Below are 27,950 nucleotides of genomic sequence, written 5' to 3'. Positions count from 1 at the left end.
ATAATATACAAGAAAGACATTTTTTTTTGCCAATTGTTTGTGACTGGTCTGCGGGGTTCAGGAGCGAAAGCAGTAGGAGCTGGCCAACAGCAGGAGCACAAGTCTAGGAGGGGGCAGGAGACAGAGACAGGGGGCCCTAACAAAATAAAACCCTCAGCTGGATATGTCACAAGGTGCGGTTTGGTGATCAGCCCACCGTGACAACCCAATGAAGCCAACGTCACTCTCCTCGACTTCTTTCTTGTTTTTTTTTTTTTCTTTTTTTCCCTTAGCTTCGCCATCTCTCTATATCAACTATTCTCGTGTATATGCGCGCAGTATTATCATGTTGTTTTTTCACCCTGCTGGGTGTGTGTGTGTTGTCGTCCTGGGTCTCGCCGTGGTCCCTGTGTTAGAGTAACTAGTAGATATCGTTTTCTTATCTCTTTATTTCCAGCCAAACACATAACAGTGGGGGGCCCCCAAATGCTGATGGCTGATTTTCCTTTCTTTTTTCCCCCTTCTTCTTCTTCTTCTCTTTCTCTTTTTCTATTGGCTGCCATAACGCAGACTGCTATTGTGTACAATAATATCCATTTGATTCTCCCAATCTTCGACTGTCTCTCGTTTAAAATGCCATTTCTTTATTTAATTTTTTTTTTTTAGAAAGGGGGGTCGATTGTTATTACGGGGCCCTTTATCATTGGTGGCTGAGATTGTATGTGTTCCATACTGTGTTCCTACTGTGTTTAGTAGTGGCATACACGGCCGATGGAGCCCAGCGGGAAATGACCAGCCACAGTTCGGACTACATACGACAATGAGAAGACTGAGACTGAACTACTCCGAACACTAGCCAGTCTATAATAATAATACAATAATGGCCACTGTAGTACGTGGACGTGTGATGTGCAGATGGGCACTCTTTTGCACCCTCTGAACAGTGGCCAGTGGGACTGTATTGGGGATTTTTCATTGTATGGGCAAAAGTTGCCTTTTTACACGGGCCATTGTCCTCGGATAACAACTGTGAGATTAGCCAATTACTTTGGTTGGAAAAGGGGCGCCAGCACGTCGTCCCACAAGTCTTCAGAGGATCATCAGATGTCTGCTGGGTGCGCGCTATTTTTAAAAAGAAGAAGAAGAAGAAAATGGGAATATAGGGAACCCCTCCATCTACGTATAGAGGCCTACTACTGTGCCATGTTTTGGATAGATTCAGTGCGCAATGGAAATAGATATAGAGATAGACAGATAGATATGTTTTGTTTGGGGTATTTTTTCTCCCATTTTACGTAATAATAGAGAGAAGAAAAGAAAGAAGAGCTCGGAGGCCTCTGCTCCTCAAGGGGTTGAGTGGCTTCCATAAGAAAGAAGTGGTGGTCTCTTATAGCCAAGGGTGGTCGCCCCTTTTATCTCTTTTTTCTCTTCTTTATTTGAAAAGTTGTTCAGTTCTAAAGTCTCGCGGTTTCTTTCTTTCTCTCTTTTCCAAAAACTTAAACGGCATAACGTGTTTTTCCAGGGGTCTGCAAGAGTCTATTAGGCCTCGTCTGCCTTGCGTAAAAGCAGGGCCGGTTATGTAATAAGCCATGGAGGGGGGCTGAGGGGGGCATTATGCGGCACTGCGAGTTAAAAAGAAGACGGGCAGATGTTGATCGTGACGACTCGCTTAAACGCGGGCCTTTTTAGCGCACAGCATCACGTCGTCGGATCGTGGAATCGAGTCTCCCATACCCAAACCGAAATAACCGGCCCGTTAAATAAGCAGCGCGAAATTAGGCACCGCTTTGAATCCCTGAATTTCTCAAAGGTCGATCCTGCGTTGCTGATTTGTTTTGAAATCGAAAATGATTTCCAGCCGAGTGAAACCGAATCTGACCCTGCTGTCTCTCTAAGTCTCACTGATGTATAGGAAACTCCCTTTTATTTCCACGAAATTATATGAGATCCCCCCCGGAGAAAGAAAAGGGCGAGCTGCGCATACACGTCTAATAGAGCTGACTGGTGGAAATTCCATTTTCGTATTGAAAACGGGCCGAGTTATGGGCTGGCTGGCTCCAATCTAGATTGGAAGTCATGAAAATGGCAGGGCCCTGCCATTTTCCAGTTGCCAATGCCTTGACTTGACGTTTTCCCCAAACAACCAGATGGTGTCCGTATCGTCTAAACACGGAAAGAGATCGAGAAAAAGAGAGAGAGAAACGGGCTGCTTCTTTTATGTGTCCGTGACACACAGAAGTGAACAGTTTGCGTGTTACGATCGAGTCAGCACAAGGAAAAAGACGGACAGTGAGAGCAGCTAGACGAGAGCACAGAGAGCACAGAGAGAGAGGGGGGAGAAGTGACGTCTCGTCCCGGGAGAATGGCAGAAAGAAGAGAGATCACTTCGGTCGTTTGACTTGGCTGTTGGCTGTATTACACTACACACACGAGTTCCGTGTGTGTAGTGTGTTTTCTCCACGGGCCTAGTTGCAACAACACGGCAGAGCGCACACCATTCATCTGCATCAGCTGGTCGTGTGCGACAGATGACAACCTCGCACCCGAAAAGCTCAGGGCCGAAATGTTTGGGTGCGGGCGCGTACGTGTGTCGAAAACCTCCCGTTTTAATCGAATTACATTTACCGCGACACCAGTCGTCGAAATGGGGGGGGGGGGGGGGGGGGAAACGAAATCCATTACAAGGGAAATATCACATCTGTAGCCACAAGAGAGACGCGTACACATTTCACACAATCGATGATTGTTCACCCACAGACCAAAAGTTGTCAGGTACAAGACAAAACTTTCGCAGTCGTTCTACAAAATTTGAGTTGTTTTTAAAATGAACCCTGAGTCCTGACTGAGAAAAAGCAAAACGACAAGAGAAAAAAGTTCCAGTCAACCGCCTAGCTCTGAAATAATCACACTCCGGACTATTTCACGATTTATAATCAACGCCACCCAAAATTGTCAAAAAATGAGAATTGAGATCAATGTTGTCCTACCTTTATGCCTGGGACAATACAGCCAGGCATCCACAGTTGCTCCATCCATCAGCTGAAGAGTTAAATCCACCAGGCAGCAGGATAGGAAGAAAGGGATGAAGAGATCCGTAATTCGGACAGACGTTGATTGTTTCTCCAATAAGAGGGATGCTGTTTATCTAGAATAAAAATTTAAAAGGGGTTACGAACAAATATCGAGAGACAACAAGTCTAAGGAAAAGTTGAAAATGAGACAGTGGCAGGACTAAATCCTAATTGTTAATAAACAGAAGAATTTAAGGTTTCCATGTAAGACACTGCAATCACGTAATTCATGGATCAATATAATGTCTAGCTAGTGACACAAATAAAAGTAACGAAAATCATTGTTACTTAAGTGATGATGCTGAGATTATTGCTGATGACAGGTCCAACACAAAAACAAATAAAACTTGCATAAAATCTCGTGGTTACGATGGCTGGTCAAGTCGTCAAATCTGCACAAAAGAAAACAAACAAAAATGTAGACAGTGCAAACCAACCGCCATGTATCGACAAGAGACTTACATGATAAATGCTAGTCAACTAACAAATTTGGAACAGTTTTTAACTCTTTTTAGTTCTCATAATCATTCAATTTGTATTCTTAGTTTGATATACCTGCAGAAAAGTGATCGTTTCGTTTTCTCTGTAATCTCAAACTTGTCTCTCTATCAAAACGTGTCACCAAAACAGAAGAAAAGTAGACATAACTTTTCTTTCATTATCCTATCAGCCATCTTTAAGAAATCGATAGTTTAAACTATTTTAAATAATCGAGCCAAGAGAGTGTAATGCAGAGTTATATGCAGTGCACTACGCATGTAATAGGCATAATCATGTCTGCCGAAATATGCTGATGGCGGGTAATGAAATGGCCGACTAGTACGTGTGAAACATTTTTAGTTTGAATCTTTCAAGATCTTTTAGCCCATAGGAGAAATGAAGGAAAAACCCCGAAATTCTTTTCTGCTTTTCTTCTTGCGATGGCTCATCATGAAAAGAAAAGACCCGATAAAAGTGAAGCAACACAAGCGCCGAAAAGGAGAGCAAAGGAATTTCCTGGGCATCAAATAAAAAGAGCTCGGAGATGAGGTGTACAAGAAGAAGAAGAAGAAGAAGAAGAACGAAACAATCCAACACTCTATAAATCGAGCAGCTCGTTATAAATATAAATATAACTAATGGGAGCGTTGTTGCGTTGAAGAGATGCGAAGAGGTGAGAGAACGAGGCCCGGCCATCTCTTTTATAGGTACAGTCGCTCTAATACGAGAGACAAACATGTTGTGGGTTGTGTGTTGCGCATGAGATAGCCGCAACCGAGAGCGAAAGGCGCCATCGGCTTTGCATGTCAAAGGCGAGAAGAAGAAGAAGAAGACGGTTGTTGCCGGTTGTTGCGGGCGGCACGTAAGAAACAAAAAAAGCGAATCAGAATAAGAAGAAGAAGAGAAAAAAGGGGTCGAAAGGGCCGAGATTGTTGCTCATCTATCTGCCGTAAATTAAAAATGCCGCAAGAGAAAAAGAAACCAAAATAAAAGCTCCAGGAGAAAAAAGAAAAAAAGAAAAAAAAAAATGGTCTCACACCCGCTGACAAGTGGTTAAGTGTGAAGGGGGCCAGCCTTTGGCGGCTGGTTGGGCGGCTGTACGGCGGCAAGCGGCGGCGGCGGCGGCGGCTCATCTCATCTTATGTACCAACAAACGGACCACACCGCGCCGCACCGAACCGCGCCAGTAATGAATTGCACCGGCATCATCAGAGCTGGGCGAGATTTATGGATCAAATAAAACGTTGGCTAAAATAAAAGAAGGGAAATAAAAATAACGACAACTACAACAACAACAACAACTAGATACGGAAAACAAAAAATAAAGAAGAAAGAATTTCTTCTTCTTTGAAATTCTTTCGGGTTGTTGTTGCTGCTCGTGTGTCCATCAGAGTCTATACCGCCGGCCGGCCTCTTCTTCATCGGAGAGCTGGATGAGATTGGGCCGTGTTTATATATAATCAGTGCATCATCGCGCGGTCCCAACCTCAATTAACGCAGCAGTCCTGCTGGCCCTTCGGGGGTATAGAACCTCCGCCGCAATGTATACCTCATCTATACGTGTGTCTAAACACACACCTTTTGGCGGCGTAAATGCAAGAGAATAAATCATCGGAGGCCGACAGGCGGCGTGACAACACCAACCACTGACGTCATCACCGCCGCTCTGATTTACTAATCGATTTTTGGATTTTCTCCTTTAAGAAAAAGAAAAAGAAAAACTCGGGTTTTGTGTTTTATTCCCCCCCCCCTTTTTCTCCGCCTACTTTTCCACCCATTTCACTGGCCACCGGCTCTCTCTCTCACTCACTCATCAGATTGCCCTCCCTCCATTTACGGCCCATTGATGGCTCATTGCCTTTTCTTACATCAATCCATCCATCGACACAAAGTCGTCCACAATGGTGGAAAATAATGGTTACAAAGCCCCCACCGAAAAACAATAGGTTTAGAGTACATCCAGTCGAAAATGGTGGGTATACCAGCACTTGTACTACGCAAGTCTTACATATACTAATATGATGCCAGTAGTTTGATAGTTTAGATGAGTTGGAGTTTTTCTTGTTTTCTCTCTCTAAATAGCTGGCGGTGTGTGTGTGTGTGTGTGTGTGTGAGCGCGCACAACACACGTACCTACTAATTTGAACAAGCCGCTAACCCGTCATTTGATGAACCGCGCGCCACGGTGCCAAACGGACAAGTGTAAAACGGGTTTCCAATCTTTTTTCCATCCTTTTCTCTTTTTCAGAGATATTACTGATGATGTTAAGACGCGAGTGAAAGAGGCGGAGACGGAGGAGGTGGTAGACACACACACACAAGTACTTGGACGATAATACACCTTCTGTGATGAGTTGTGCTCGTGTAATTGGCTTCGTTCTTTTGCCAGTTGCATCGGGGCGATTGCGTCAAGTTTTCTCCGTTCAATCTTTCAAGAGATAGTGTACGACAACAAGTTTGAACGAGTGTTGGCCCTAACACAACACATTCGAGGGGGGAAAAGAATAGAAAAGAAATCAAAAGAGAACCTGGGACCGTCCTTATGTTCATTTCAAACAGAAAACAAAACAACAAGCCGGACGGAATATTGCGGCAGCAGCAGCAGCAAGTGTGATGGAATGTAACAGGTAGATAAAATTTTAAAAAAAGCAGATAGCCTTCGGGTGTACAAGACAAGAAGAAGAACCCCCCCTTAAAAAGTAAAAAAGGAATAGAATAGAAAGGAACAAGTGTAGATCGGCAAGAACATGACGAAAATTACAGGACTGGGCGTCATCACTTCACCACACCTCAACTGGCGCAACTTATCGTCGACAGGCCGTTTTTTCCCGTTTTGTTTTTCCTTTCTAGACCCTGCCATGTATATATAAAGGCAGGGCCGGGCGATTGTGCCGTACTAAATTTATACGTATACTCCAAGGGATGGGGGGAAGCGATTGTAGTAGATGGAAAGGTGATGTGCTCCGGGGGATTTCAATTTGTCTGTTCACCTGCTAATGACAAGGTAACACACACACAGTACACACGGCAGTCAGTTTGTACGGGTGGTGGTGGTGGTGGTGGTGGTGGATTAGTTGTTGCCGGTTTGCCGGTTTTCTGGTTTGTGGCCGAGATCCACGCCCACTGTTTCATTTTCATTATTCGTCTGCCCCTTTTTTCTTCTTCTTCTTCTTCTTGATTCTTTTTTTTCCCGCGTCGCCCACCTTTTCCTCAATCCTTCCGATCGGGCGCACACCTATAATCACAGGGCGCTTCGCACGGGGCACATCCTTACAGCCGCGCGGCCATCCAATCAACCCCTCGCCATTGCGTCGCTGATTATCGATCGTTACGTTCGGATATAAACAACACAACCCGTTGCTGTGCCTTATTACATCTGCTGCTGCTCTCGGCCCTTCTTCTTCTTCTTCTTCTTAGACTACATATCCCGGCCGCCCCTCTTATTCCGCTCAATTTCAACCGCGTCTCATTTCCCTATTTGGTTTAAATTGATTCCTGTACCGAGCCATATAGCCAAAAGAGGCTTCAGACACATCTAACCCATTCGATTTCGGGCTTTTTTCTTTTGGTTTTTTTTCGGGGGGGGGTTTGGCTGCATGTCGAGGCGTTGTAGGAAAAATACGACGACTCCAATCGGCCGATGATCTAGCGGCCCGTAGCGACGAGCTCTCGCGATCGTTCCATGACGACGACCATTTACAAACGATCGACGGAAATGAGCCACAATTTATTTATTTTTGGGTCTTTTCTCTCTCGTCCCAAAAAAGAAAAAATAAGAAAATAGAGAAGAAACAGGGGAGAGAGAGAGAAGAGGGAACGATGTGAATCCCAGTCGAATGAACGTCCCGTAAATCAGCGCTAGTTTAGTACCCGCAGTTGACTGCGATGATGTGACACAGCCGAGAGAAAAGAAGAAGAAGAAGAGGAAAAAATAACATTGTTGGTTTTTCTTCTTCTTTTTTCTGGTCTCTGCCATCAGACGAGAAACGGGCACACGCCATCACAGCTCTCTCCGTGTGTAAAATATATCGATGCACGCCGACGGTATAGCCACCCACACCTACACACGTAGAGGTGTGTGTGTGTGTGTCTCTACCTGGCGTATACAACACCAGTCCTCCGTCCTATAAGGAAGAAAAGGATGAAAAGGGGCCTGCGATGCCAAAGCGACAAATGTTTTTAAAAAATCTATACTATATTCCGGCCGAGTGTGTGTTTCTATATCTGCCGTGCATCAGCAGTTCCAGGTATATATACACAACACACACACACTCACCTATAGAGAGAAGGGGATACAATAATAATACAGCCAACAGTTGTTGTGTATAATATAAACAAATAGCCTTTTCTTTTTTTTTCTTCTTCTTTTGGGGTTCCCTTTTCTTTCCCCAACTGGGATAAATATATTGCCTTCGAGCGTGTCACATCAGCGAGTGGGCTTGACACTTCAGCAGCCATCAGAACCTTCTCCTTCTTCTCCTATTCCGATTCGTTTCTTATATTCTTCTTCCCGTTTTATTCTTTTTTTTTATCCCGTCATCCTTTTCACGGCGTGAGACCACGCGCCATCAGCATATTGGTTTCGACCGAATAGTATAGAAGACGCTATCTCTATAATATGCAACACGCTGTGATGTGCTGTGCTGTGCTGGCCCTGTGTGTATGCCTGTTTTGGTGGAAGGAGGGGGGGGGGGGGAATGGGTCATTTGATTTATTCACGTCATTCCCGGGCAAAACAGATTGAAGTTGAGCTATCTATCCATCATCCAGCCCAGCCAGCCAGCTCGCTAGAATATGTCCCTCCATCACAATAGAATGAGTACGTGTATTAACATTGACAAGGTATAACCTTTCTTTTTTCTTCTTTCTCTCCTTCCCCAAAAATCAAAAGATGATATCGCCGGAAAATGTCATCGTTCCGACCTCACAAGAGATTCTTATCTGAATGACTTGAAGAGTTCGTATGAGTCGCGGTCGGGATTGCCGACGAGAGAAACGAGTGAAGGGATCAATAAATGTGCAAACGGAGAAGGAAAGAAAAATAGAAAGAAAAATGTCAAGACTTTTTTTTTTGTTTCCGTTTCGTTTTGATTCTTTTCATCTTTTGTTATATTGGATGCGGTCCAACAGGTAACACTTTTTTTTGTTTTAATTTTATTTTTCCAATATTTGGAACTTGTCTCATTCGTCCCATTTGGACTTGAGGGACACGATTGATACCTTTCCATTTCGACGGTTTGAATTTATATGGCCATCGCATCTATAGAGACACACACACAGGCCAGGAGTTGAGGTGTCAAACGTGAGCCCATCCAGTCATATATAACAGTCAAAGAAGAATTTGCTTTTGGCCAGGGAACGAGCCCTCATCAGTCTGACTGTGTGTGTATACATCAGGTATACGGGTGCTGGGAATTGGGATGTAATAATTGACATTGTGCAGCAGCAGCAGCAGCAACGGTAGAGACGGTCATCCACTGCTGTGCAACCTCCTAGCTACTTTCGTATTGACTATTCAAAAGGGTCTCGCTGTTGGTTGTCCAACAATTTTCCTTCTCTGCTTCATCTGCTTGGATTCTTTTGACCTCTCTATCACCTGGTACCATCTCAAAAAAAACAGCATAGCTCTTATAGTCTATCCATTGGCCCTTATATACTACGGTATAGATTGTGTGTTCCTACCTTTTGACATCTTACAGTGTTAAATGTGCACAAAAGGAGAACTTTATAATAAGAGGGACTCTATAAGGTACCACATCCCTTCACTGGGACTGGACTCTTGTTCCAGGTTTGTTTCTTTTCGTTTCTGACCTTTGGGTGGACCACAACAGCGACAGCTCAGAGACCCCCTCGATTATGCCATTCAGGCTCAACTGCTCAAGCATTCGACATCACTCTCTGTTTCTTTTCTTTTTTCTCTTTTGTAAAATCTTATTGCGCTAGAAAAAAGGAAAATAATAACAGGAGATCTGCTATTCTCCAAGTTTTGCGCATCGGAACTAAACGATCATTGGAAAAATAGGAAAGAAAACAAGCAACGACTTTTGAGTCGATTTTCCACACAAAAAGTGACTCACAAAAGAGTAGAAGACTTGAGAGGTTGAAAGTGTAAAAGTTCCCTAATAAAGTATGATAAATGGTGAAATAAAGAATGCGTTTGTGTGTACACACACGCACAAAGGGAGGAGGGTCAAAGAAGGATCTGATGAGTGTGCGCGAAGGAGGTGCCAAAAATGGGAATTATATTTTTCCCTTTTCACTTGACAGCCTCCCGCCGCGCTCGAAAAGCTCCATCTTCTCGTGTGCTGTGTAGATCTGCATTGTGCCTGTATACACACTTGATGACCCCCCTGACACCTCGACTGGAGGTTAAACAAAGTGGATACTACATACCCTGGTCTACCTGTGAATATCCTCCTCAGAGAGAGAGTCTCCACAGAAAAAAACGATTAAGAAGAAAGAGACAATGAAAAAGTGGAAAAAAACGAAAAGAAAAAATAAGAAAATACTTTGGAGGTGTGCCATATGTTGACGTTATAAGAGATGACATCCCGCAGTTTGAACCAGCCCCAGCAGAACTTGATGAGTTGGCATTTAAAATTAATTCCAATCTCAAATAGATACGCGAGGTGGTGGTGGTGGTATAGACGATTTTCTGGCTGTCATTGTCTTTTCTTTTTCTTTTCTTTGCTTGTTTTATTTTTACGGTTTTTTACGACTTTGGATGGTGAGCCGAGTAACCGAATAAGAGGTCGTTGGTAGGTGGAGTCGGGATAGAAGATTGTCTCTTCACTCGGGAGGAGGAGGGGGGTTATTCGACAGGCACTGGGTGTCGGCCTACCTCGTCGATCGCCAATCGACCCGTAAAACAAAACCATCAACTGCCACAGCACGGCTTTTATGTCCTGACAAATCGACAGGCAAACAAATGAAAGGACCCGTGTTTCCCCCCTTTGTTTTGTTATCTTGGCCAAGGTGCGTATATAGGCTGCGCCATGGAAATAACTTCCGTCCAGGTATTTTCCTTCAAGTGTTCAAAAAAGAAAAAAAAAGAGTATGCGCATTTAAATTCAAGTCAATAGCCGTGAAATTGGGAGGCTTTTCCCTTTCATTGCCAGTTGCAACTGTATGACAAACAAATCATCAAATATGATTGGAATGTGCCTATTGCAAGTGCCAAGGGTCTGCTGTGTCTCTTAACAAGATCGTATTTTTCTAGACTATTAGAAATATGCGCTGAGCCTCTTGCAGGCCGGGGCAGAAGGCGAGAGAGCTCAATCAACTAGCCCATTGTGTACACAATGCCACCAGTGAAAAAAGCATAAATTACACAAGAAGATAAACATTGGTCGAGAGAGGGGGCCCACAGGGTTGTCACCATCACACCACAGTCGTCGATGGCTGTGGGACGTGGTCCATACTTAATCCTTTTAGGAAGGAACAGAGCTACAGGAATCTCCCGCGTGCTGCTCTCGGTCGTCCCTCACCCGTTTTGCAGCCCGAAAAAAAGAAAAAGAAAAAATAACGAAATATGAAAGGGCGATTGTGTCGCAGCGTGTCTCCAAAATTCCAGATGAAACATCGTAAAAACTCTCCTCTCTCGGAGAAGAAAACATGAGTTATAGCGATAACCATATAATATGTATACCTGTTTTATCTATGCTCAATTCTTTGATAGGCGAGAAATTATCTACCAGAGATGTACTTTTCTTCTTCTGAGGGAATTGTATTCAGCAACTACCAAGTGTTGTACGGTGCCAGTGCACGCAACACAATGTACTACTATAGTATATAGAAAGGTGCTGGGGAGAAAGAAAAAAGCCAAAAAAGCGTATTCTAGTGCAAATGGACTGTGAAAGTGAAGCTCAATGGAAGCGTATAATTTGTTTCCTTCTTTCTCAAGGAGAAAAAAAGGAATTTTTTCCAAGGACAAGAGTTATTGATAGGTCTTCCATTCAAGGCAATATCTAAGCTCCTTCTCCCTCTCTTAGCTTGTAAAAATAGACACACAGGCAGGCACAGCATCATAGGAGGGAATCATCCAGCGGCTCAAGGAGCTGCTGCTGCTGCTGCGGGGAGATTGTGGGGGGTGCAAGGTGTCCAAGCCTCTAGGTGACAATAGTCTTGATTATGTAGGTATATCAGGTATATAGAAAGAAGGAGAAGATCACCCCCAGCAGCACTCGAAAGATACACAAGGATGGTTGGGTGCCCTCTTCAGGGTCCTCTTCTTCTTCATGACTCTTTTTTTTATTTTGTATTTTACCACATTCAGCAGATCTTCTACCTCTTTTTCCGAACCCTTCACATCCGTCAGTGTCAGCCACGGTGGCCCACCCACAGCACGTCCCCTTCCCATTCAAGTAGTTCGGGGTGGCCCAACGTTGAAAGAAAAAATAAGAAAACGAGCACGACAAGAAGAAAAAGAAGAAAAAATATACATCACAAGTTTGTCTATTTATACATATTGACATGCCAAGTCGTGTGGGACGGTGGGGGGAAAACTGCAATAGGAAGAAAAGGGGGGATCCCCTATTGAGCTATAGAGATATGGAGTCGTTAAAGGGCTACACTAAGACTACGCTATTTGAATGCCCATAGTAGAGCACTCTTCAGGAGCGATTCTCTTCGACTTCTATTCAGCTGCTGAAGTAGTGGGCGCCCCCCCATCACCTTTTTTTTCTGTATATTTTTCTCCCGTATGTGTACAATATGTTTGTGTATTCCCCCCTTATTTTTTGGTGGGGGAGAATACAAAAAATACCTTTTCTTATTCCCTACGTATGTGTGAGAAAAAATATATAGGGGGAGGATAGACTCTCCTCATCGACGTAGTGTCACACTTTGACCTCCCTCAGTAGTCGTTCTTCTTCTTCTTCTTTTGCATATATACATTTATTTTATTGACTCTATGACCCTCCCCCCCCCCCCCATGACTGACTGAGCTCATCGGGGTTCCCGAATCAAAAGGCAAAGGATAATATTTATAGGGTCTCCGCCATTGTCAAGCCCTACTACACACACTATATGCACCGCATCAATGGGGAAATGATATATTTCCAATTCTTTTCTACGTCGTTTTCTCCCTTTTAACCGAATGGAAATTCTTCGAAATCGTCTCGTGAAATTACAGCCTTTAGACAATTTTGATAATTTCAGGTGTTGCACCACAAAAGATTAAAGAAAAACGTATCTTTTGATCGGCTATAATGGTCGTCAAAAGGTGGATGGAGAAAAAATACAATTTTCCAAAAATAAAAGATAACAAAAAAGAAGGTGTTGGGCGACGTAGGGGGTGTGGTCAGAGGGGCGGTTGCGTCGGTGTGTTTATGTCATCACGCTGAACAGCCAACCCAATCAAAAGAGAGAGAAAACGGACAGCGGGGAGAGATGTGGAGAGAGGAGGGGGGGGGGATTGAATGTTACGTGACGTGTGTATATCCTTGATGGTTGCCCATGCTCCATCATAATGGGCCAACACGATATAGACCTCCCACCCCCACCCCCCACTCGTTTCTCATATCCCATGTAGTAACGTACGCGGCGCTTTACGCCCTGTCAACTTCCAAATCGATGGACTTGTCCATATGGACATTGAAAATTGAATCACCTTCGTGACTCGTGCCCACTTTAGACACACCACCAGCCATTGCCGCTTGAACCATTACGTCGATATGATCGAGTGGAATGACATTGGCGTAAAAAAAAGAAGCAAAATGATAGGGGAAAAAAAAACGGAAATCCATTATCCTTTATTACTTATACACACAGATCAAAATGTCTAACTGTATATATGTGGATAAATGTATAAGTACATTAGCCTTGAGTTTAGAGTACCGCGTCATATGTTACTATATGGGGTGTGTGCGCTCTTTTATGTTTTATTCGATAAGACCTACTGACGTGTTTCCATTAGAAAATTGATTTGTCGAGAATCCAACACTTTACTAGTCGAGTTGTTACATTCCTTCTAAACTTTTGTACGTGAATTTCGAGAAATTGTTTCTTTTATTGAAAAGAAATAAACGAATTGATACGAAATCTTTTGAAATTTAACGAGGTGGTGCCGGTGTGGTGGCAGGTCCCTCTTGATCATAAAATTTCTAGTTACACTTTGCTGGAAGTGTTTCAAGTTCAAATTTGATCGTTTAACCACTGACAAAGTTGTGTGGTAAAAAACAGGCCTGATCGTCAGTCGTTCGACAAATGACTTATTTCAAAATGAACCCTAACTGAGAAAAAATAAAAACGGCAAGAGAAAAAAGTTCCAGTCCACCGCCTAGCTCTGAAATAATCACACTCCGTACTATCTTACGATTCATAATCAACGCCATCAAAAAGTCAAAAAGGAAGTATGGAGATCTTTCCTACCTTTAAGCCTGGGAAATACGGCCAGACATCCATCCTCAAGTGCTTCATCCGCAGAAAAGTTGAATGAAGGAAAAAGGTCGTCCTCATGAATACACCCACACACTCATGGGAATATTGACAGAAACAACAAGCCAGGAAAAGTTGAAAACGAGACAGTGGCTAAATCCTAATTGATAATAAAAATAAGAATTAAAGGTTTCCATTTAATACACTACATCTATGCAACTCTTGCATCATTAAAATAATTTCTAGCAGGTCACAGGAATTAAAGTAACTAAAACCATTATTATTACCCAAGTGATGATGCTGACATTGTTTCTGATGACAGGTCAATCCCAGTACAAGAAAAACTTGAATAACTTGTGGTTATAATGGCTGGTGCGGGGCTCAAATCTGTACAAAGGAAAACAAAAAAAAATATAGACAATGTATACATCCTGCCATGCTTCGACAGAGGGCTTATATGATAAATGGTCAAATGGTAGTCAGGAACTAAAACATTCCATAAATTTAGAACAAGGTTAACTCTTTCATTTAAGCTTCATATTCATTCTATATTAGTATCCTTAGTTTTATTTACCAGCTAAACTGCATGGAGAAACTTTGTCGTATTTTCGAAACTGACGAAAAAGCAGACGAAACTATTCTTCTAGATTAATAATTATGCCAAGATATCGATAGAAATAAGATAGACTTCCAGAAGGAATAATTTGTTACGTTTCAACACAGATATAACGGATTTTCTTTTATTCAGTTATTTTTTACTCCGTTTATCTAATGGAATTTAGGTTAAAAGAAAAAATATCGTTCACTGCGACAAGTCTCAGGTGGTGTTAAGCCTCGGATAACGGCCGTCATTTTTCCCGCGCTTCGCCATTTGAAAGATGTAAATAATACGTCAGGCACGAGTGAACGAGGTCCGGTCCGGCCCGAGTATCTGCGATTGTTGAGTTGATCTAAAAACTGTATTCTACGATTTGTGATTTGTTAGCCTTCGTCGACTGATTCGCTTTTGATTGTGTGTTGTATAGAAGGGCGGTAAATAATATAACTGCGGGATCTCTGCGCATGAACTGAACATCGGTAAAATACCGCAGCGCTGCTCTGTTGGTTGAGGTACAAGAAGAGGAAAAATCGGCATCACTTTGACCAATTCGTTCTTCTCTTTATTTGGCTCTCTGAACCTCTTCTGATGATCATAAATCACAAGATTATTTCGGGCCCGGCCCGGCTTTTGTGTGTGTGTTCCCTCTCTATATACAGTATACTCCCATTGTGACTTTTCGGGGGGGTTATATCCTCTTGGTTGCTCAACAGTCGGGCGTCTTGTTAGACAGCACACAAACACACAATGGCCCCCACCTTGTATCCACTGAATTCTGTCAAAAGAAGTATGAGGGAAATATGAAAAAAGAAAGAAAAGAAAACATCAATACGAGTATATAATCCATAGGAGACTAATTTTGAATAGACTTTGCTGCAACCAGACACTCCCCCAACTCTGAAGCCAGTAGACAATAAACGCCTAGCTTCTCCGCTGCCCCATTTTTACAGATGCTTCTTTTTTTACGATTATTTTTCAAAAAGAAAAGAAAAGAAAAAGAGATGAATTATGATCGGTGGCGCGAATATCGGTGGCCATGACGAACGATATCGTGCGACACTTGGAGACCGGCCCTATCCCACAGAGTGGATGGGTGGGGGGGGAGATCGTTTCCAAGTGTATTACATATCATATCATATCATATATAACTGTAGAGGCTACCTACAACATGCAGCCCAATCTATATTCCATCTCTTCAATGGTGGGGTATATGGCCATGATCCTGGCAGGAGTATAGGACTGGGCTGGCAACAGAATTGGTTTCGATTTGAAAGGCTCGATAGGGGGAAAAAAGAGCCGAAAAACTTGTCATTCCTTTCCAATTATCGATATGGAAGTTGGACACGCGCCGCCCCGAGTGAGAGACCAACGATGACGACGACACTTTTTCACAGTTGATGGCCACGACGCACTTGGCTGCTGCCTGTCGCAAATCATCCGCAGAGAGACACGGCCGACCAACTCGACTTGCGGTGAACTCCGCGTGTCACGGGAAGAGGGGGCAGCAGTCTGCGGCTCTGCGCCGACTGAAAAGTCTTGTACACATATCGGCAAAAATAATATGAGCACGACGTGGCTGTCGAGCCCGAAAGGAGTGCCAGCCCCCGAGGGATCGTGTTGACTGACGGCGCTGGATACAAACACGTAAAAGCGCGGACGTCTCGGATGATTGGATCACCTCCAGGCTGCTTTTACGATCTACTTATGCTGGTTGCGCTCGTTTTATTTATTGATGCTGCATCAGACTGAACTGGCAGATTAGACATTTTTTTCCTTTTTCTCTTTTGGGCCATTTGGGAAGTCGGAGCAGAGCCGAGAGAAGGCCGTTCTATATAATGCGCTTTATTTATCATATTTCCCCTTTTCGCCCAATTCGGTCAGTTCAAATTAGAAAATAAGAAAAATGTTATTGTATCAATATTATATATTGCTCTCCTATAATTTAGATTATACGGCGGCCATCACGACGACGGAATGGTAGCATCAACAGTTGCGCCCCCTTCGTGACCTTTTACAAGTTACGATAATACGAACCTTATCCAAATATAGAAAGAAAAAGGCAGAAAAAAAAAGAAGAATTCAAACTCGATTAAGACCGTCTTTCGAACGTGCAGACTTGTATCAAAGTTATTCGATTTTGGCATAGTTTTAGGGTCCGTCAGCCCGTCTCTCTTCTGTACAGAATGAATAGGAATTTTGATCAAGTCCATTACAGAGTAATGACCAAATTTCTTTCAAAATTCACAGAGGAATAGAAATGAATTTATTTTAAAAATTTTCTCGATGATAATTTGATTACAAGCGCGAATGGGTTTTCATGGTCGGGAAATTTGATTCGAGAAGACGGATGGACATTGCTGGTGGCATGTTAATGAAGACACGATTCGGTTGACAGCCAGCACGGCAGTTTTCTTTCGACTCTAATCTTTTCACTGTCAGTGGACAAGAGGAGGCTATCTTCTACACACGTACGTATGCTAATAATATTCTACTTGTATCAAGAGAACAAAAGTGATGAGTCTTTCGAGCATGAGGAGCGCATGAGAAAACCTTATAAAGCGAGTTCATTGGTGCGAATCGTTATAATGGTCATGAAATGGACTTTCACATGTTAAGAGGACCGTCATTTTCTTTCTTTTGGTGTGTGTCTTTCTCTCCATCTGCTAGATTAGACAAACTAGACGAGAAAAATGGAGTTATACTTTTTCCATTCTAATTCACCGCAGCTCTGATTTCTCGTTTATTGAATAATAAGAAACCAAATTCATATAATTCCGAGAAGTCTGACAGCGACAAAAAAAAGAGAGTAAAAGAATATTAGCCTAGCTCACATAGGAAAAGTCCTCCTCTATAGTCTTATATACACATCTCAATAGTTGCTATAACATCTCTCCTTGTTTATTTCTCTCGAGCGACTGGACCCCTGGCCCTCCCCATCGCCTGTTGTAAAACCCAGCCCGAGAAAGAGCTAAGGGGAATGAAGGTGTTGTTAAGTTCTTATTGCCGGAAAGTGGTGTGGCATGGCACATGGCAGATATAGTAGTGTCGGTTATATGGAGACGAAGAAGAAGAACAAAACAACCTTCCTCTTCTTCCTCCTCAAAAAGTCATATAAGAAATGACCACCACGCGCGACCCATCGACCACCATTGCGACCAAGGAGCAGAGACGCTATCTGCTCCACCAGTCGACCACGTAGAGCCAATGTCATTCGGCCGCTGATGATGGTGGCCCGTTCTTGTTGACGCATTTCTACCAGTTGGGTGGGCTCTGATGCCCTGCATCTCCAATAGGTCCGTCTCAACCAGCACCGAGCAGCATCTTATAGACAAAACACACAACTCGATTTGGAGTTTGCTGGGCTATATACGAGACGCAACTATTACACGGCCGTGTCGCCAGTCGTATGGGGGGGAAGCGACAGCGCAGCAGTAGCCAATGCGATTGGCCCCACGTGGAAAGAGGGAAAGAACACGGAGGAATCAAGTGGTGGTGCTGGACGGGTCAACATCTCTCCCATCTTGATAGGGCTATGTATAACTCACCAACTTCCTTCTCTGGGCGTCATCAACGTCAACAGCATTTCAGTTGAAACTATTCTCTCCCCCCCTTCTTTTGTTTTGTTAAGAAAAAGAAAAAGAGAAACACTATATAGCCTATCTCTCTAACCTTAGCCCGTTGATGTAATTCTTTTAAAGATCATCCAGATGATTATCTCTAGCACAGGCGCGTTCCACCCCGAATTTTCAAAAATAAACGCCAGACACTATCAAACTGGAATGTGAGTTAACGTTGATATATATTAAGTCCTGGAATACGTACTTCAAGTGTGTCTGCAGTAAATATATCTACACACACACACACAACGCCCCTTTTAATTGCGTAACTAGGTACTATATATAATTCGTCTGGAACGTGTCCATTATTACCATCTCGTTTTCTGCCGTCCACTTGAAAAAGAAATTTAAGAAAAGCCACGACGACTTTAAATGATATTTCCAGGCGATTACTTTTGAATCGGCTCGGCAATTAGATGGTATAATAAGTAGAGTATCTTATATATAGTCCCGTATAGTAAATCTATCCGCTTTGTACATGAAAAAACACCAAGACCTTTTTGTTCCGTTTAGGCAGAGTGCGGAATGGAGTCGTCTAACGATGTTGAATTTAGGAGCTAGAAGAAAATAAATAATTTTGTTTCTTTTTCTTTTTCTTTCTTTAAATAACAACTTGTTTCTTTTTTCAGTGGCAGTTAAAAAAAAGGAGGGACGCTGGACGCGCCATATCAAATGGAGGAGACCCTGCGCCCAATTTATATGCCAGCCAGTCTCTGCTGCTGCTGCTGATGGCTGGCTGCTCTACACGCGCCCATTCTTGCGTCATAGATCAGAGAGGCTCCTTATATCGCCCGCTATTACGGGACGACAGCTGCTGCAATAATTGGACCTCACTTTTCCCCCCTTTTGATTCCTTCTCAAATGCCTTTTCAGCGTTCGTGTTGATCAATCCCGGTACGGTGCTGTGCACACGGGAAGAAAAAACAAAAACAAAAAGGTATTTATTTTTCCTTTTTCTTCTTTCCGTGTGACTTTGAACGACTGCTCATCAACATGTAAATAGGGCCGTATTCTCCCTGTGAATATATTGTGCACGTGCGAAGATTTACAGACTGGGCAGGTCTCTTATATCTTTTTTTTAATGCTATATACATTCGCTTTGGGTTGTGTTTTCGGACCATATTTAGGACGAGAGAGAGACAGCGCGAAAACGCCTAACGCTCATCTCTGATGCCGAGAGGTGCCAAGTCGTGAAACCGTCCGATGTTTGGCGTTGCGTATGATTGGCCGCGACCTAGATAATATTATCTAATACAAAAACCTGATTTCAATAGTGTCGTTGAATAGAAATCGCCGCTCGTTTTCTTTTTTCGATTCAAAACGCCGTATAGATATACAAAAGCAAACCCCACAACCCAAAGCAAGATGATATATGAACTGTGTTGCCTTAGCAGCTTTTCCATCTTTTCCCATTTTTTTTTTTTTAATTCTCAAACTCATCCAGCGAATGATTCACGAGGTACGGCCCTGCCGGTTCACATTGGTTCGCATTCCTTTCGTGAACCAATCGGAGAACAAGGAAATCTTCCATCCACTCGGAATCTTTCGGATATGGGCGCGATACTAAAAGTCATAAATTACAAGAGAATAAGCGATGGCAGTTTCGGTTTGATGGCGGGCGGAGGGGATTTCTCCCCCCCATTCCAGCAGCCGTACCATCACACTGGCGACGGTGAATCAAATACGACGTCGACATCTCTATTTGATTGCATAGCGGTTGCCATCAGGGCTCAATCTAGATCGAGTGGCAGTTTTGGCTTGGTGGTGTTGGGGGCGAGGCGTGTCATTTGGGCACAATGGATCCGTTTCAGCATTACGGCATCTCTACTACGTACTATGTTATATAAGAATACATGAGAGAGAGAATGGCCGAGTCTAACCAAAGAGAGGGGGGTGATGCTGTTGGTTCAGGACAAAAGGGGCCACGACTTTCGACGAAAATGGTCGACTATAGTACATACAGTACATACTAGTATACAGTAGACTGCATATATAACACGGCCATTGACTGCGGTGATTGTGGCGATGGCAGTTGACGTCATAAAGTCTTGCGCCCGTCTCTGTGATGCCAAAAAAAAGAAGACGAAGAATAAGAGAAGAGAAAAAGGGAACAACAACCAAAAGGCAACGAGAAAAAGAGATAAATAATATCGAGTGCCGCACAGCGCCCAACTATTTATGAGAAAATGAATGAGAAAAAAAGCCGAGCCTGGAAAAATGAAATGGGGAAAAAACGTGTCAAGAGTATGTGTGTAGTACGGTACTATATAGCTGTCACGGACTGTATATATATACTGTAGCTGGCGAGTGCTGTGTGGATATAGGCGACGCTTATAGGCAGCAGCAGCAGGATGGCTGACGACGGAGTTGCCCAGCTCTTTTGATGGCATAACGAGCTCTATTCAGAGGCGACGGACGGTGGGACAGCACGTTTCGGCGTGATGACGGACACCTTTTGGGCCGGCGTCAACGGAGACTAGCCCAGGTGAGAATATACTGCCGATGAAAAGTGCCCATCAAAAGGCGAAGAAGAATGAATGAATCAAAAAAACGAGCCAAGGAATCTGAATGAATGGAACCGAGGAGGAGGTCGGGATGATGTGAATGCCGAATAGAAAAGACGGGGCCCAGCTCCTTTTCTTTGCCTCCCATCATACACATCATGATAACTTGGACAATATTCCTAATAAATTGCGCACTCTTTCTGCTCCTGCTGTGGATATCCCACCCCACAACACCCGGAGATGGCCGCAGCGCGTATACGGGCAGGTTACTAACAGCCGGGACGGAACGAGTCAACGAGTGACAGTCGAAAGAGATTTCACAATAAGAGACTGAGAGACTGAGAGAGAGGCACGACAGAGAGAGAAAATCACGTGATTACTGGCCTATTCAGTCGCCACAAAAACATCTTTCACCAAGTTTTGATACGCAGCTTGACACGGACCGGCCACAACAGTCCGCACCATCACCAGCAATAAGGACAAGGAAAAAAGAAAGATTTTTTCCAACAAAAAAGAAAACGATGATGTTGGTCGTTTATTCTTTTTCTTTGGGTATAGACACAGTCTATACAACCCGTTAGTTGATTCGGTCGTTTTATCTCCGTCTCTCAAATGGCTGCCCGTCTTTCGATCGCAAATAGATTTGTAAATAAGAAGAAAAACTTCAATCGTGAAATGATGGCGTCATGAATCAGGGAAGATCGCCCACTGGCCAAAGTCTCAATATTGTCCCCAAAAGCCCAAACCGTTTGAGCGCTGCTGATTTGAATGAGGCAGTTAAAGACCCTGCGGTGGATGTCACCACGAAAAATCCAGACGTAAACCCGTGACAGCGCTTACACAACATATGCTGGCCACCAGGTAGTATACATAATACACGTGCATACAGGTTTACAGCCCGGGCAGAAAGGGAAAACAGCAACAACAATGTCACGTATTAACCGGGAATTGATGGATGGTTTTTGCTAGCTCCCTTGAAGAAATCAACCGATGCGCATTTTATTGACTTCATTTTCAATGAAAAGAAGATTTTTTTAAATCTTTTTTCAAAAGAAAAGAAGGAGGGAAGCTGAAAGCTTGTTGAAGTCTATGGCTCGAGCGAGTTGGGCGTCTCCGCCCCCTACGGTCGTGACGTGGGCCAGAAAATTTTAAAAAACGAATCTTGAATATAGAAAATGGGGCGAGCGCACGCCAGCACCTTTTTCTTCTCCTTTTGACTCAATACTGGGCACATAAGGAGACGAAAAAAAAAAAGAGATTCAAAAGAGACAAGCCAGATAGACAGATAAGACACGAGAGAGAGAGAGACAAAAAAAGCTCAGCGTCCTCCTGCTGTGGATAAGTGTGTGCGGTCCTTGAGGTCTGAGATGCTCTTTTCTTATGTATTTATTATCGCAACCAACAGAGAAGGAGGCAGGGCAGCTATATATATCTCTACTAGACTATAGTGCGGATGAGATGGTCGCGCCTCTCGCGCGCGCGCCCATTGCTCGCGTCCGTCGGCTGCCCCGACGAATGGCCGAGTAACAGCCCAGGGAAATCTCTTTCTCTCTTCTTTTTCTTTCTCCTTTGGCTTTTATTTTACGACGGATGGAGGATGACGCGTAGGGGGGTCCGTGGCGATAATTCCTTCACCTAGTGTCAACCGCTTGTCTTATTTTCTGCAGTTTCTATATATCCTCTCTCTCGAGAAGAGGAGAGTCTGCTGGACCAGCAAGAGGTTCGCCTTTTTTCTTTCGGTTAATTGGGTCCTCTTCTTTGCTGGACCTCACAGATCTTTCTTCCCTCTTCAGTTATCTTTCTATTTCCCTTTTATTTTTTATTTTTACAACGTGGAGAGGTGAAACATTCGTAGTGGTGGTTCGTTGTCAACCTCTTCTCCAGCAGTTTCTTTTTTTCTTACATTTCGTCGGGGGGTTAAAAGAATTTGAAACTAAAAGGGAAAACCAGCGACCGACCGTATGGCCTTTTGAGTTCGTCTCTCTCTTCTATTCCTTCGTGTTTTCTGTCTCTCTGTGTGCACATAAGGAGAGATAGATCCGACTGGTCAAGCCATTAACGGGTTGTAAATCAACCGACTGTATAACAAACCCATGGCCATCTACAACTTGAAGAGCCCTCAACTGCTGCATACAGCTAGTCTAGGGTGATCCAAGTACTCCCAATACGTCCCACAGTGTTGCATATATAGACACACGCTATATTATATAATATTGACCTGCTCTGTACCCTGCTGCCCCGTTGGCCTACATCTCCCCTTGATTGTCACTTGACTCGCGCTCGTCCCTCTTCTTCGGTTTCATCAAAGTGAAACCATCCGACCTCTTTGCTCGAACGCGTCTTCATTTCGTACAGTGCGACAGCAGGATTTCATCAGGACCAACAGACATCTCACTTGGTGTTCAATATTGACTCCAGACACACAAAATAAACCGATGGAATAAAAAATTAAATGCCTGTGTAGCGGTAAAAATCCCATCTCTACTCTGGCGGTCAGTTGAAATATTTCTTGAAATTTGAAACGAAAAAGGCTCTAAACGATAAAAATGCGACAACTGTTTCCAATACATCACCGACGGCGGGCCTCTCATTTTGTTTTTCTTTATTCAATTTCGAATCATAACGCGTGCATGATTTACGAGCGGACCCCAAAAGCAACGCAGCAGTTCAACGACTATTCAGAAAATGCAGTTTCTTCTTCTTCTTTTTCTTCCCGTCCCGACGTGCGCGTTCAATAAAAACAAGAAGAAAAAGGAAAAACAAAACTGTAAGCGGAATGAATTCTTACAAAAAATTGAAACGATCCAATTTGTGTGTGAAATAATTTATATCGTAAAAGAGCTGGACAAGTTGAGAAGCCGTTAAAGTGGCTGGCGGTGTCGGTGCGGCAGCGGCGGCGGCCGAGCCACAAGGGAAAAAGGAAAGAGGAAATGGACTCGTTAATGTTTCATATCTGCGAGCACATATATATATACGTAATATATGTATGCACTACATTGATATATATACTGACTAGCTAGTCATATTATTGTATAGCCTACACCCAACGTGTGGTGTATAAACATTTCCGTAAAGATACCGGCCCCACGATGAGGGAGGAAAAAGTCACATAAAACGACCGACCGACCACCGGCATCATATACGACGTGGACACAATTTTTCAAGGTGACCGCAACGCATTTCCCATCACGTATAACCGTGGTAAATTCATCATGTTACACTTCATGACTGCCATATATACGAAGGAAGAATAAAGATACATCTTTCCTACCTTTGAGCCTGGGAATTACAGCCAGACATCCATCCACAAGTACGCCATCCGCTGAAGAGTTGAATGACGGAAAAACTGGGAGTCCTCGTGAATACACCCACACTCTCATGGGCATACACGAGAACAAAGTTTTCTCATTCGAACTGGATGCTGTTTATCTAAACAAAAAATAAAAAATGGGTTACGAAAAAATATTGACTGAACAATTAGGGTAATCCTAATTGTTGATAAACAGGAAAATTGAAGGTTTCCATTTAATACACTGCTGTTGCTTAATTGTGCAAGTATCATGCTTCTTTAAAAAATGTAGCAGGTTGTAGGAATAAAAGTGACATATAATTATCCTAGCAATGATAATCAGATTGTTGCTGACCAGCACAAGCAAAACTTGCATCACTTTTTTGGTTACGATGGCTGGCTCTGGTCTCAGATCTGCACAATTGAGAAGGTTCCAATACAACCAAACTGCCATGATTCGACAAAAGGTTTACATGATGAATGTTAATCAGAAACTAACATTTCACAAATTTGCAACAAGTTTAACTCTTCTGTTTCAGCTCCCATAGTCATTTCATTTGTATGCTTATAGTTCTATTTACCCGCCAAAAACAGCATGGAGTGGATGGAGAGCTGCGACACCAAAGTTGAAACGACGATCACATTTTTGTAATTTTATTTGTTGTGGGTTTTTTTTCGTACAGTGACGTACGTTTCTAACAAAGTTTTTGTTGCATTTTGTTCGTAATCTCAAACTTTGTCTACTTTGTCTTATTCGAACAGCCTTAACTGATGGTGAACAAAAGAGCAGCAGACGACACTTATTTTTAATTAGCCATGATTAAGTATCGATAGCAATTATTAAAAATCGACCTCCCAAATTTAAATCCAAATCGCTTAGTAGCGATAAAAGCAGATTTTTCATTCAGCATTTGCTTATCGAATTGGGATTATTTTAGTATCTAATAGATTGTCTCCAGGACCCTCTTGGATGTTGGAAACCAAATGGGAATAAACATTTCCGTATTGGTGACGGCCCAACGATGAGGGAAAAAGTCACAGAAAACTTCCGACCACCGGCATCAAACGTGGACAAATTCCAAAGTGACCGCAACGCATTTCCCATCACGTATTACCACGGTAAATTCATCATACCATTACATGCTGCCATACCACAGTCTAGCAGTCATGTCTCGAAATAAGAAATAAAGAAACTGAATAATAAGAATTTGATTTATTTTTCTCTCCAATTGCATAAGAGTCTGCCATTCAACAATCACAACGGTGGGAGGGGGAAGGGGATTTTTTGGGGGTTTCTAAGAAGAACGCGGGATGACTGTCGGCGCTCTAGAAATTCCATCTGGAGCCATTTGCATTGCCAAGATTCATCGTTAGAGGCCATCTATATTACGTGTGTTGCATTATAGCGTGTGCGTGCTGACTCTGAAACTGCTAATGACTCCATTTTTTGGTGGTGGGGGGGATTGCGATGCCCATAACTCGGCGGCTCTTCATGGCTCCGTTGTTCAACAGTTTCGTATTTCCCCGCTGCACTAAATGAGAGAATTTTTGTTTCTCATTAAACGTGGCCGAAATGTGTCCGTGTGTGTTTGCGAGATGAGAATAACTGCGCATGGGAGAGAGCAACCAAAGTAATTAAAGAATATCTATAACAGCTGGAAATGCGAGAAGAATTGGTATTGACGAGAAAACGGAATATTATAGAAAATGATTATGACGAGAAAAAAGAATGAAAAGTCTTTAAGAGCTAAAGTGGTTTTGATTTATTGTCACGATGCGCAGGATAAATGGATTTCTCTATATGGTGTAATAATATCTGGAAAACGAAAACTATTTGGCCAGTCATTTAACTGCATTCTGTAATATTACGACTCATTCTCGTATTTTATATCTGCGCCGCGAAACAATAAAACAAAAAAAAAAAAAAAACAGAAATTGAACAAGAAAAACCTCAAAAATTACCAAAATGGAATTTTAAAATAAGAAGAAGAGAGAAAAAAAATCTTTTGGCATGGTCGAGTTGATGATAATTGGTTTAGCTAGCGCGCACAAACGGTTTCCTGTGTTTCCTGGACGCGAAACCACGGACACAGTCTAGCAGATGATTACACACCTAAAAGTTGGTATATTTTATTGCGGTTGGGTTCAATAAAGCCATAACGGATTAAAATTAAAAATTTAATTAAATTAAAATTAAAAAAACAGAAACATTGTTGAAAATGTCATTTTTCTGGATCGCCTGAATACTTTAAAAAAAGAAAAAAAAAGGTGCGAGATATCACGCCAGAACGAAGGGGAGGATTCTCCAGTTTGAGTCAAAGGCGGTCAAGTCGGGCGGGAATACGTGAGTTCTGCCCCACCTGTCGACTTGTTGTTGTAGAGTAGTTTAATAATCATCACACGCCAAGAAGACGTTGTCGGTTCAAAAATTGTAAAAAGGGGAATGAAAAAAAGGAGACGAGAGAGAAATGGTTGATGAGTGATCAAGGAATTTTTCCATTACGTGAACATAAGCGGGAGAGCGGCGTTTTCTTGTTGTTGTTGCCTTTTGTCAGCGCCATGATATATATACACATGTGTGTGTACAGACACCACAGCAAGCCGCCATCTCTTTTAAAAAGAAAAGGAGAAAAAGGGCTGTGCAAGAATTTATTATTACGTGATGGCGCGTATCTAAAAGGCAAGAGAGGAGCGCGCGGGACTGGCGCGGACGAGGTGCGGCGATGAAAAGTCGATTGGGACTCGCCGTTTGACACGCCCATCATCTGATGCGCACGTCACGAAAGAGCCACAGACTTTTCCGCATCTCGCCACCTTTTTCCCAATCTCGGGAAAACGGTGGGCAATCAAAAAACATTTTCCCCCTCTTCCGCTTGCGCAGCACGTGAATAAATTAATGGCACACACTTGACTTGGCAAGAGGTGGAAAAAAGACACGCGTAGTAGATATCGCCATGGGTTTCATATTTTCTTTTTTTGTTTTCTGGTTGTTCTCTCTTCGCCAACTTGTTCTCAACTGCGCCTAAAGCGGGAGCGTGAGTTTTTGTATAAGAGCTTCACGCCGAGTGTATTGATCGATGCAAAAAATATCAAAAGGGCGGGGAATATGAGCGGCCGATTTGACTATATAGCGACAATAACCGCCAGAATTTTGCATATTCCAGGCCGCCGTCGTCGTCCATCTTTTCAACGAGGACCCCATCACAAAAAATAAAATAAAATAAAAGAGTCGAGTCGTGGGTTTGCAGTCACGCTAATCAAAGCGCCTCTCTCTCTCTCTCAAAAATAAAAGGAAATAAGAAAAAAAGAAAAGCTCATTTGCCGGACTGGAAGGGAACCACCTCCCAGCTCACTCCCTCCTGATTTTCTAAAAAAAAGGCCCACACACGCTCATTTTCTCTCGCTCACTCTCTGTCTTCCCTCTTAAAGTATAACCTATATACATAACACACATGTTAACAGAGCATCCATCACCAACTGGGCTGGCCGGACCGCAAGTATCGATAGCTCCAGTCCTAGGGGCATCGTCCTCCTTATTAATATCAGCTGGGCAGCATTGTCTTGTTTCTAGCTGCCTTTTTTCTTCTTCTTTTTTCTATACACGTACACATACATGAAGCTGATTACCTTGTAGCAAAACATTAATACGGCGGCAGCTGTTTCACCTCTTTTCCTTCATTGTTTTGATTTATGCAATTTGGCTATTTTGATTTTTGACTTTTGATGAAGTTAAAAGATCAATAATAACGCCCCCGACAGCATACATGGAACTTTTCTCTGTGTGTATGTACCGGCCTTGTGCCCAAATCAAAGGCCAGATCGAACAGAGAGTCGTACATACTTTCAAGTACACCACGTCTTATCCTTGATGACATGGGACTTTTTTTCCCAAAGGAAAACATCGTAACGTGTAATTGCATCCTGAGGCTGTTACGAGTAGAGTCAAGAGGCCGGTCTATACATCGAATGTCCAAGTACCGTCAATGTGGTAGTATACTCTATGTTGATGGATTGGCAAAAGTGCCGGCCTCATAT

General features: G+C 43.0%; 1 long non-coding RNA gene across 1 annotated transcript; it reads right to left on the bottom strand.

Annotated features, from left to right (window-relative positions):
- Positions 1–2,947: 2,947 nt before the first annotated feature.
- On the bottom strand, positions 2,948–24,682 carry LOC124314978. The gene is made up of 4 exons (XR_006911451.1): positions 24,497–24,682; positions 23,898–24,055; positions 14,195–14,294; positions 2,948–3,124 (listed from the first exon to the last, which is right to left on the bottom strand). It is a non-coding gene; the product is annotated as an uncharacterized LOC124314978 (long non-coding RNA).
- Positions 24,683–27,950: the final 3,268 nt, after the last annotated feature.

Source organism: Daphnia pulicaria, chromosome 10 (genome assembly GCF_021234035.1).
Source record: "Daphnia pulicaria isolate SC F1-1A chromosome 10, SC_F0-13Bv2, whole genome shotgun sequence".
In the NCBI taxonomy this organism is placed as follows: domain Eukaryota; kingdom Metazoa; phylum Arthropoda; class Branchiopoda; order Diplostraca; family Daphniidae; genus Daphnia; species Daphnia pulicaria.
This window is presented reverse-complemented; position numbering and strand designations above follow the sequence as displayed.